Here is a 13,287-nt window from a genome sequence, read left to right on the forward strand (position 1 = left end):
TTTTCGGGTAGGGTGCCCGCAGATACCCATATCCATGGACAAAACTGCCATCACGACGTATGTGGTCCATATTAAAATTTCTAAAAATACTTATATTTAGGAACATGGGATTAATTGAACAGGCAGAAAGTTAATTAGGCGGACAGTTAACTATGTTTGTAATTAATTAATTAAGCAGTCTCTTAATCTGTCGAACCAATTTGAAAGTGCTCGCAGGCAAGGATGGCTAGTAGGCTCTCACCGACATTGGCGACTGCCAGCAGCAACATGGCCGACCAATGTTTGTCAACACGGACAACAACCATCACGTGCTCGCGATGTGGGCAAGCAAGGGTTCACCAAGATGAATGATGACCGCGATTTGCAGGGCGTCTACATGCAGACGGTTGTCGAAACGTTTGCGAGTGAGGACAATAGACGCTATAGGATGAGGTTGACGGTTGCAAGCTCGAGGATGTCCAAGCGCTAACGATCAAGGGCTATGACTGCGCCTTCGAGGACAACCGTAACAACACGCCACCCCTCTTCAAATATTGTTTCATCTCGTACCAACGCACAAATAGTATTTAGCTAGTAATAAGCAAATAGTATTTAGCTAGTAATAAGTAACATGGAAGAAAGTTTAAATCGCCGGCCGGGGAGATGGGAAAGGCATCATGATGTGCAGTGGCGGAGACACCGCCCAGCGACCCTGGGCACTTGCCCGGGCTCGCTGGAGCGGCGACAACAGCGATCGACAAAAATCTAATGGGCCAAACCTGTTCGGTTTCCTGCTTTACCCGGGCAAAAAAACATTTGGACCTTTGTTTCGTACAGTTCACAGCCCAGGCCAAAACAATTGACGTGAGGGAATCAACAGATCGATCTCTCTTCCCTCAAAAGAAAAAACAGATCAATCTCTCCTACTCCCCCTTTCTCTGTTCGTCTCTCAGGGGCGAGCGCAGGGGCTGGCGGCTGCCGGCTAGCCTTGAGCCCTAGACGGTTAGACGCACGGCCAGCAGCGAGCGGACGCACGGCGCCCGGGGAGGTCTAATCCTCCCTCATCCGCTCCTTCCTCTCATTCTGCTTCACCAGTTCTTTCCGTAAGAATCCTCCATGAAAATTAGGGCTAGGGATTGAATCTCCCAAGACCTCAAGCACAACTTCAAAAGAGCAGCAGCGCTGCGCTCCTCTATGCTATGATGTTAGTTAAATTCTTAATTACTACTACTACATGCCTTTAGAAGAAACAATCTTCATATGAAAGTGTTTGATGATTTTTTTTTACATCTGAAAAGTCATTTGGCAATGAACCAATAGACTTAGGGCTTAAATTTAGAGAAGTATGCTGATGGCTAGAGAAAAAGTAAATTTGTTGGATTCTGGAAAGTGGAAACTTGTTACTTGTAGCTCATTTTTTTATTTACTTATGTAGCAACTAACTTCAAGTTTTAACATCAAATTTCAGAGATGAGGTGGTTTTTGGTTAATAGAGCAAGCACTGAAAATGTGAATGGTGTGTAAACGGAAGTAGAAATTGAGGAGCAGACAACACCTCACATTGCTAATGAATTTAATCCAAATGAGATTGAGCATTTACTGCAATACAGTCTCGGAAAGGGCATTTGCCTTGTGATTTTCTTTAGTGCACTATTGGTATGTCCCATGTGAGCATATCTATTTTTGCAAACTTTCTATTTTGAATATATTCACATCTCACAACTAAATTTATTTGAATTATAAATCCATTTTATCCTACAGTGTCTTCTAGGACTTTGGTAACATGGCGAGTTTGCCTCTATGCAAGGCTGGTTTTGCGTCCTTCTTTTGGCAAAAATGAACAAATGAAAGATGCTTTTTACCGTGGCAAAAGAAATTTCACACTGACATCTGGTATGGATAGCTTTACTTTTGTTGGCAACATGGCGAGTTTTCCTCTATGCAAGGCTAGTTATATGTCTTCTGTTTGTCAAGTTTAGTTTATTTGGTCTATGAAACTTCATTTTTGTGACACTATTATGTTTATGTTTTCACTTAGTTATTAATGTGGATTTGTGGTTTGGATGTTTGGTGCTATATTATATGTTGCGTATCCGAATACCCGGTTATTGATTTTAAATTATACACTTAGGCCCAACTTACCCAGGCTCCACAAAAATTCTGGCTCCGCCACTGATGATGTGAATCCATTTTGGTGGGAGTGGGGGACAAAAAGGAAGTTCAATAGAGACCCTAAACCGAGGAATATTACGTGGTGCGGTCACTCGCATCATACTCATTAGATGGGCGCGTGGGTAGTGCGTGTTCTTTAGCGGAGTAAACCCCGGGAAAAGGTGGTCGATCCTCATCCAAGTCCGCGGCGAATTAAAGCGCACTAGAAATGGTGAAAGTGTCTGTCCACATGCATGGATATGTACATGCGTGACGGACTCAACCTGCTCCAGATAAATGGCTGCTTAATCTGGCGCCCTTAGTTTGTGGTGTGATTGCTCGGCACACTCAAGCTGCTGCCAATAATACCGCAAGGTCGACCGTGGAACTCTTAAGAGCTTGTGTGACCCGATCGAACAAGACGTCAGTGCAACAGTTCTGGTTAAAGGCGAATTCAGTTGAGCATGGAGCGTACACCACCACACCAAGTGGGGTACGTTTCGGTATCGAGACGTCAACACGATAAGATCGACCGACTCGGGCGGCATGTTCCAGGGAAATTTGTCGCGTGGTCGATCCTCCGATTACTGCTGCTTATATGTAAGACGCATACAATGGTGCGACGACGGTGCCGGTCCACGTACGGGGCCCTTCTGGGTTTGGCTTTGATGAGTCATCTCCCACTAATGAGATCGTGAGTGAACGCTCAAGAGAAAATGCTCATTGCTAATCAGAGTAAGAGCCAGCTCAAAAGAGAATGGGAATGCCTCATTGACGATCTCGCGGGTGCGGTGGGAGGAGACGCCGCGAGAGCGCTGATACGTAGTGCATACTCGAATGGTCTAGCAGAGCGGGAGGCACGTCAGCGGACGGTGCGGTGACACTTTTATTTTTTAGCATAAGTACAGACGCAAGCACTCATATACACGCGCATACACTCACCCATATGAACGCACACACGCACACCCTACCTCTATGAGCATCTCCGAAAGACTGAGCCGGCATATCATCTTGAGATTTACGAAGCCACCATAGGCGCCTCGTCATCGACAGAAACGTCTCCTCCCATTGAAAGCACATCGCCGAAAATCCTAAAATAAATCTAGGAATAATGCGAGCACCAGGATTTGAAACCTGGTGGGTTGGGGATACCACCGTCCACCTAACCATCTCAACCACAGGTTGGTTCGCGACGGTGCGGTGACACTGACATTATGATTGATAGGAGCATATCAAATGATCAGCTCATGTATACTGAGCGGTGAGCACGATCGTGGCACGCGGCAGCTTTCAATCGGCATGTGATCGCGCTTGAAAGGAAAATGGAACGTATGAGAGTTTTTTCCGGTAAGGGGCGCTTTTTTCGCGAGATCAGTAATAGTTTATTCCATTATGATAGAGCTACAATCCTTCAGCAAGAGTTCATCAATACATGGGGGACCTCGGCCGAGCCACACGGCCGTGGCTCGCTCAGAGCAGCTATACCTTGCCAGGCAATCTGTAACACTATTCTGAAACCTATGCAATTTCTCATCATTAAAGACTTGATCTCAGCTACTAAATGACCAAAAGCCGAACGATCTAAGCTAGAATTAGAAAGACAAGATAAAGTAGTTGATGGGTCAGATCGCACCATAATCGGAAGCTCCGTATGTTGTCGAGCAAGCGCCGTACCGATCATCAAAGCGTGGATCTCCGCCTCAAAAGCATCATTGTAGTTAAACAGGTAGCAATACACCGAAAAAATAACAGAGCCATCGTGCCTTCGTAGAATTATCCCGACCGCCGTTGTACCATCTTCCTCTCGGAATGAACCATCAACCGAGAGTGTCATTACACCACTAGTGGGTGTAGGCAATGGAAGCACTCGGGCCGGCGGACTCTGCTTGTGACTCTCACCATAGTCCATGACCACCATTTTACCTTTTAGCATCTCTCCTGTATAGTATTTTTTGGATGATTGCACCAAATTCATATAGCTAACCAGGAAGTCAGCCGATGCCGCAACTGGCACGGCCTCCTTCCCATGAGTAATGTCGCAGCGGACTTGCCAAATTCTCCAGATCATCATGATAATCATACTTTGCACTACAGTCGTACAATCTGCAAGAAACAACAGCAACCAGTCCTTTCCGGAATCAATCACCAATTCCTTATGTGGTATAGGCCACACTCTGGCCATCACGTCCCAAAGCTCATGATACGGGGCACTTTATTACTTAAAAGGTTTAAGCAGGACGTCTGAGGGTTGACGATGGAAGCCAATGGAGAGGCTATTTGACAAATCACCGTCAAAATAGCCTATGCACAACGGAAGAATTTCACGAGCAGAGGTTCAGACCCTCTTTGATTAGTTGAATTGTAAACACACGAAGAAAAAAAGTTTAGAATATCATGCTCATTCGAATCCTTAAGATTTTTTCGTGAACACGCAATAGCATCCGTATCACTTCATTGATAGAAGAAGTAAGAGAGTTTTACAGAGTATAAGGGAATATCATTGGACAACACATGCACACACTAGGCGTGTGTCCATTGTCCCAAGCAGGAGGAGGTGGGATGCTCAGCCCAAAGGACCTAGGGTCTATGTCTTCAAAAATATTCTGTCAATCCTGTGCACACCAGCCCTAGCCCAAACATGTGTGTCGTGTGGATAATTTGCACAAGGCGAGCGATGGAGGGCTGCACGCAGCCCACACCGCTTAAGCACGTGATCTCCTCCATCATCAACCTTACTGCATGGTCGATATGGAAGCATCCTACAAGATTTTCAATTTGATTAATTGCATCGTAGGAAAACAAAGTATTTTCAAGAGGTTTGAGTGGATGTTATTTTTTCTCTGAGATGTACTTCCTTCATTTTTGTATATAAGGCCACTAATTGTATCAAGAAAATGTGAGTTATATGACACAAAAAATATGTCATTGGATGCACATTTCAAAAACTCTCTATTGATGTATTTTTTATGACACATAACACGTATTCTATTGACCAAAACTCTAAGTAAAAGTTTGACATAGTAAACACACTGGCCTTACATACAAAAATGAAGGGAGAAGTACAAATGCATCTTAGGACAGGTTCCTATGAGATCCACTCCTACTAATCAAAGGACCAATGTCGCAAAAATCCATGAGGATTATGATCATCCAAAATCCTATGAAATTCATTTCAAGGCTTGGGCTTTTAAGAGAATTTGAAAGAATCCATGCTTTCTTGAAAACAAGATCCACTGGTGGAAACCTACTACTGGAAGCTATTAGATGAACATGAATGTGCCATGCTTCAATGATGGAACGAGGTCGGTGACATCCATTCTTTGGAACCACATGGAGAAGCGGTGGTAGGTGGATCACAACTATTGGATAACTTGATCGAAGGTACGACTGCTGAGCTTATGATCGTACCCTCCAAAAAGAGATTGATGATGCTCTAAGAATTGGGATGTATAGGGGTCACGGTGCAATCCGATTCAGTCTTGCAACGATGCTATCGAGCTTTGGAATCCTTACACGACTATTTTAGTTGTCTACCTCTAAATAACACACAGAATTGGCCCCGTGAGGTTTAACCACTGTCTTAGGGATGCTAATAGAATGGCGCATAAATCGGCAAGGCATGTTTATGATTCTAAGTCTGATGTATTTGGGATGGAGATCTCCCTAGCTTTCTTCTTTCTGATTTTGTAAACGACATTACTGTCATTTGGTTAGCAATAAAGCGTTGAAATCACTATTTAAAGGATACTCTAGCTAATGGTGACAAGTGATGTATTGCATGTGCCTCACTTGGCGCAACCGGGGAGTTTTCAAGAGATTTCTCCCCAGATGGACAGATGGGTTTGTTTGTGTTTTTTTGCGTCCAAATTAGAATTCACGTTTACATTTCTCGCGTCCCCGTGTTGATAGGTTCCGATGAACTCTTTTGGGCAAATATGTGCTCGCAGCTAGTACTAATATGTGCTCGCAAAATAAACTAACATGTGCTCCCTACTGTAGTGCAGTTATGTTTCCCTTTCACACTTATGGTTCCTTTCTTACGGTGTACCTGTGCTCCTCGTGTAGTGCATTATGTGCTCCCTACTGCACTACACTTGTGCTTCCAATGTAGTGCACTTTGTGTTTCCCTTTCGGTAGTGTATTTTGTGCTCCACGCGACACTCTATGCTCTCCATTGCGGGGCAATTGTTCTTCCCGCGTAGTGTATTCTGTGCTCCCAACTGTATTGTACCTGTGTCCCCGCCCAGTGCATTATGTGCTTCCCATTATGTAGTGCACTTTTTGTTCTCCGGACCTATGGGCTTCCCTTTATAATGTGCACTTTATGCTCCTGGATAGTTCATTTTGTGCTTCCTACAGTAGTGCACTTGTGCTCCCTGATAGTGAACTATGTGCTCCACTGAAAGCTACGCACACAGACGACCGTGTACCCGAAAAAACTCCTAGAAACCAAGAAAAAAAAGCAAAAACAAATGAAAAAGTTCTGACGGGGATGGGACTTGCCACCTGAGCACATGTTAGTTATTTTTAAGAATCGGGCACCTATTAGCCAGTCCATCCCATTAAGTGCCCTATATTTCATTCTTATAGAGAAAACATAGGGTAGGCCCATCCATTAATATCTTGGACCTTAGCATTCATCTGTAGTTGCGGCTCAGCCTAAGCCCTAAACCTAGATATAGCTATAGGATGAGAGGGCGACACTAGAGCTAGGAGGAGCCCCCCCCCCCCACCCCGCCCCCGCTCCCTATGCACCCTTTTGGGCCGGCCGATGTGGGACGCGAGGTGGCCCCTATTTTTTTGGATTTCGAACAAAATTTTGACTTCCAAAAACGTTCATGGATTCAAAAAGATGTTCGCTGAATTCAAAAATAGTTATTCAAAACATGTTCATGATTTCAGAAGAATGAACATTTTTTCATTTTGATGAACAATTTTCTATAAGCATTTTTTTATAAAGACAAACATATTTTGGTATTTGATGGACAAATTTTGAATTTGATGATTTTTTTAACTTCATCAACATAATTTGAACTCAAGAACATTTCTATGATTGAACAAATTTCGAATTTGATGCACACATTTCTAAAACAATGAACAAATTTCAAATTTGATGAACATTGTTGTAGTTCACTGAATTTTTTTTAAGATTGATGAACATCTTATTAAATCTGGATGAACAAAAATTGAATTTGATGAACATTTGTTACATTGATGAACAGTTTTTGAATTCGATGAAAAAAAACTGTTCGCAAATTTGAAAAGAAAATTCGCAAAAAGTGAAAAGGTAAATAAGAAAAAGAGAAAAGGAAAAACAGAAAATAAAAAGGGAAAAGAAATAAAAAACGGAAAAAAGAAGGATTTTTTTGTAAAATGGGCGGTTGTTGGGCGGCGCCCTACGCGCCGAATAGGAAGCACCAAAGGGAGCTCCTAAGTGTCGCCTTGAGCGCCACTTGAGAAACTGGGCCCACGCGTCCCTGCTCATGGACTGGCCCATCTAAGGCAAAAGTTCGACCACTTCACACCTGCTCATGGGCCGGCCCTTGCGCACAGTTTGACCGGTCTCGGCTGACCAGTCATTGACTTTTTAAAAATACGTAAAGGGAAAAAGGGAAAATCGGCAAAGAATGAAAGAAAATCGTGAAGTCATAAATTTTCAAGAAATTGAAATAATGCTCACAAACTTCAGAAAAAGTTCACGAATTTGGAAATATAGTTCGTCAAATTTGAAGAAACAAAACATCGAGTTTGAAAAAATTTCATCAATTTTGAAAGACTTTTTACCGTTTCAAAAAACGTTCATCAATTTTGAAAAAAGTTCATCTAATTTGAAAAAATTCACGGAATTTGGAAAAATGTTCATTGATTTTGAAAAAAGTTCACTGCATTAAAAAAATTGTTCTTCAATTTTATAGAAAAGTTCATCGAATTCAAAAAATGTTAATAAAATTGAATAAAAGTTCATCAATTTTGCAAACAGTTCGTTGATTTTACTAAAACAACATGAGATTGAAAAGGGAAGAAAAAAGAAAAAAAAAGAAAGAAATAAAGAGAAAAAAAGGGAAAGAAGAAAGAACAAGAGGGTGAAGAAGATGTACATCATCACAAAGGTGAATTATTTGAGTTGGTTTGTGCTTGTTACACTGAACTCGATGGTGCGAGTTTCAATCCCACCTCACGTGCTTTTTTTCAGCAGGTTAGAAAATGAAAAAATATTGAAAATGGGCTGGCCAATCGCTGAGGGAGGGTGTGCGCCCGTTTGCGGGAACTGACAAACGAGCGGTGAGGGCGACATATAGGATTAGCCGAGAGCTAACTAGACGAACCACTGTCTCGTCTTTGGACCAATTCAGACCGGTTTTTGAAGCTTCTGTGGGGTGTTTTTTCCTTCTTTGTTTGTATGTGCTTTTTATGTTTGTTTTCTTTGCTTTTTGTTGGTATTTATTTTCTTACTTTGTTTTCTTTTATTTTATTTTTCCTCCTCTTTCTAAATACAGGTCGACTTTTTTGAATACAGGTTGAATATTTTTATATACACGCTGAACATTTTGTAGATACACGTTGAATTTATTTTTGCTGAAAAAGGCTTTCTCCCCGTTTTATATATAAAATATAGACCAACAGTGCCCGATATAACCGCACTCACCCACCACACACGCGCGCACACACATCCAAGGCTGGATATATAGGCGCTGAGCGCAGCAACACACTCCCTAGCACTACAAGAGCCGCCGGGGGCTTCAGCCGTGAACACCGCAAAGAAGTGAAGCCGCATATGACGAACCATGGGCTTCAAGGCGGCGCCTTCAAGAAGGATACGACACTAGAGCGCCGCCACCGCCCGATTCAAGGATCAGAGTTTTCCCTGGAGCAACACGACGAGCAATGATAGCCGCAACGACGCCTTCAAGAAGGGAGCGATCTTTGCCGCCGCCAGTCCGTCCGAAGATAGAGTAGGTTTTCACCCCGGCCAATACTCACCGCCACTGAATGCTACACCTCGGCTACCACGCCGCCCACATGGCCGTGGCAGCCGGGCAGCACCGAGGCACGAGCTCTGCCCATGAGCACCGCGCCACCACCACCAGGGCCGCCGCCCCAGAGACCAAGACCTTGACACCAAGCCCCCAAGCCCCACCGCTAACCCAACCGCAGAAACGAGCGGAAAGGATCCGCCTTTCGCACCCCTGGCCTCTCCCAGCGCCAAGACCAAATAGGCCGGCCACCAAGCCTCCATCGAGCCGTCCTGCGACACGGGGCGCGAGACGAGCGTAGTCCTGCCGACGGGCGCGAGACGGGCCGGTCCTGCTGCCGGGCGCAAGACGAGCGCAGTCCTGCTGCCAGGCGCGAGACGGGCCGGTCCGGCAGCCGGGTGCGAGACCAGCTCGGTCCTACGACACCGGGTGCGAGACGGTCGAAGGACCGTAGCCGGGAGAAGGCCAGTTCTCCGGCGAGAGAAACGGACGGACGCCGAGGAAAGGAGTTGACGGCCGATGCAGGCAGCCTACAAACAAGCCGACGCCAGAACAATCTGGCCGCCGCCGCAGTCAACCTGCCACCACCACATCACCTGCGCCACCACGCCCTGGTCAGCACCACCCTACGCCCCGCCACCCTGCACCGGAGCAACGCGGGCACCGGCCGCTACACCACCACCTCCACGGGGTCGCCGGCCACCCCCGCCATCGAAGATCCGCACATCCACCGGATCTGGGCCGAGATGCCTAGATCCGCCGCCAGCACGACCGCGACCACCAAATCCCATGGGCCACAGGTGGGGAGGGGAGGAGGACTCGCCGGCGGGCCACAACGGTGCGGGGCGGAGCGCCGGAGCAAGAGTCGACCGGGACCCGACGCCGCGGGCAGGAGGGAGGCGGCCCGCGACGCCATCCTTCCGCGCGCAGGAAGAAGACTGCCTCGCCGCCGCCTCGGCCACGCGGCCTTTGGCCGGCGGCGCCCCCGGCGGCAGCGAGGGAGGGGGAGACGGGTTGGAGGGCCGGAGGGGGGCGCGATGGGTGCCTCCCGACGGCGCTCGCGGGAGCGCCTCGGGAGGGAGAGGGAGGGGGGAGCGGCTTAAGCCTCGTTGAATTTATTTCAAATACATCTTGAACATTTTATCTGAATACGTATTGAACATTATAAATACCCAAGAAATATATGTCCCAAAAATGATATACCCAAGGTATGATACAGAGAAATGATATAACCAAGAAATACACACACAAAATTTGGCAAAGGTATACCCGAAAAACAGAGAGATGATATACCCAAAAAATACAGAGAAATGATATACCCAAGGTATGATACAAATAAATGATACATGCAAGAAATATTTGTCCCACAAAAGATATACCCCAACATGATAAATAAAATTGACATACTGGGAAATTACATACCCAAAATCAATTCATTTGAATGTCACATATATTGTATTTTGTATTTATGGAACGTCGTTCCAAAATACTTCAAATATAGGTACATACCTAGGATATTATACGTGCATACATATATTATGCATGCAGGATGCACATGCGTACGCCACTAAATGTAGCACGGTTCTATGTACCTTCCACCAAGTTTCCATTTTCATGCAAGAAAATAAATAAATAAGAATTAATTGCATTTATCCCTTCCTATGTAGCGCATGATATTCCATTTCCAAATACAAGGCTTTTTTAGGTATTTCAATAGGGACTACATACAGATGTATGTAGGATGTATGTAGGCATATTTTAGAGAGTGCATTCACTCATTTTGCTCCATATGTAGTCCATATTTGAATCTCTAAAAAGCCCTACATTTATACTAGGCAATTTCCATTATTTTCATATCAAGCACATATGGAAGGCGCCTAATACGTACTCCCACCCGTTACAATTTGCATGAATCAATATGAGATCCAATGGTGACGAGGTAAGGAGCCTGGTCACCTAGGTATCCAAAATGGTCATCATATTTAGTAATATTTTGAAATATAGACAAGAAAAAGGAAAAACAAACTAAGTACGAGCAGGCGAAGTGAAGTAACATGACAATTATTTGGCCGGTCCTCTACAAACAATTGTTGAGGTGAGGGAACCATTCGTCTCGCAATAAGCGAGAGGTAGACACACCTGGTGGGCGTCACTCTATTGGGAGCTCCTCTTTAGTGCCTTCAACACCAAATAGATCCTAATAGTGTTGTAGCTGCCCTTGCCGAAAGTTCTCATATGATGTTGCTGAATTTTGCAATGGCAAACATAGAGAGATGATGGATCAACCTTGCAAAAATGGCATGCATGATGTTGTTATATGACACAAGAATTTTGATCAAGTTTTTATATTGCAGAATTTCATTGCTGGATAGATCAAGTTTTTATATTGCAAATTTGTATTGCTGAATGGATCAAGTTGTTGCCGTATGACATAAAAATAGTAGATCAAGTTTTTATACTGTAGAATTTAGTTTTGTATTGTTGTTGAATTGACCAAGTTGTTGCCTACACTTTTGTTTTATATAACCAAGAATTGTGTATCAAGTTTGTGTTGCAGAATTTATTATTGCCAAGTGCATTCTTATGTAATAGCTCAAATTTCCAAATAACCAAAATAGCTTTTATGTAATTGCTAGCCATATCTGTGTTTTCCCATGTTGATAGAAAATAATATCTAAAGTAAGTGAAAATCCAAACTGCGGCACTTCCGAGGTGATAGGGTTGACATGATTTTAGGAATTTGGTCATATGAGGACTTAGAGAAAATATATGTGAAAGTGACTACATCGACATACCCTTGGCCATTTCACAGTTTAACTGAGAATGACTAGTTTACCAAAATAATGTAGAAAAAATAGTTTAAATCAGCTGGCACAACAAGGAGTAAACTGGTGGCATCATTTACTATATGTGCACTGCACCTGTAGTTAGTCGACATAAAATTATGTTGCCTGGCAAAATGGTAAGATGTAGCGACCAGACCTCAAACATTCTAGTCTCTGTGCATCAGTGTCATCCCTGGATCGGTAATGCTGACACACACAGTACTTGAGGATTTATAACAGAGTTTCAATCACACACTTATTACATCAAATGTCTTAAAATAGAACTTATTACAATAATATGGCTTAAGGCCATCTAAAAACGATAACAACGGAAGGCTTGAAAGATAAAGTGAGTCCATCAACTCTAACGGCGTAGCTGAGTGAACGACAACGACCTATGGCATCTTACTCGTCGTCTGAAAAGTCTACAACATGAAATGTTGCAGCCCGAAACGGGTCAACACATGGAATATGCTGGCAATGTAACACATAGAATAATGAACAGAATGAATACTATCACTACATGCATATACGGCTGGTGGAAAGCTCTATGGTTACAGTTTTGCATAAAGCCAATTTTTTTCCCTATAACAAAGGAATAAATTTTATTTAACTATCATGGTGGTTGTTAAACATTGAGAAGGTTCCTCCAACTCAATCCCAATTAAGCATCATCATTAAACCCAATCAAATTAATTTAGAGTGATGAGATCAACATGATAATCCAAGAACCAGATACTCAAGATGTCCATAACTGGGGACACGACTAACCATGATTAGTTTGTACACTCTGCAGAGGTTTGCGCACTTTTCCCCACAAGACTCGAACACATCCATGGTCAGAGATTCGAGACACAGACTTTCTGAAGCATTAACTCTCTACTCTGGGTAGACAGTACCACCTACAACCCACTACATCTGCTAGTCTACCTCTTCAAGAGCTTCACTCAACTTACTCAACTATGCCAGAGCCCATATTGGCTTGTGCCTGCACATAAAAGTTTTTAGTATGAATAATCTTATGATCCCTTTGAGCCTGGGTGGCGAACCGTAGGATGATCACACAGGTACTCCGGGATATCCTAGGACAACACTGGAATCTCCAGGTGCCCTGACAACCACTTGGTACTCCAGGGTGCCTCAAGCAATCCACCCAAATGTGTATTTAAGTAGCCACCTTAAGTTAACCATTAATTAACAATACTCACATCTGTCATGGATATACTCATCCAAACCACGTCTACGAACATAGCATAGCAATATAAGCATCACGTAAAAGTAACTCCCAAAGGTTGGATAATAAACAGGGCAATAGGTTCTACCTCATCATATACTTCCCAAAACCCACATGTTAATCA

The sequence above is a fragment of the Triticum dicoccoides genome, chromosome 2B (genome assembly GCF_002162155.2).
Source record: "Triticum dicoccoides isolate Atlit2015 ecotype Zavitan chromosome 2B, WEW_v2.0, whole genome shotgun sequence".
NCBI classification, from domain to species: domain Eukaryota; kingdom Viridiplantae; phylum Streptophyta; class Magnoliopsida; order Poales; family Poaceae; genus Triticum; species Triticum dicoccoides.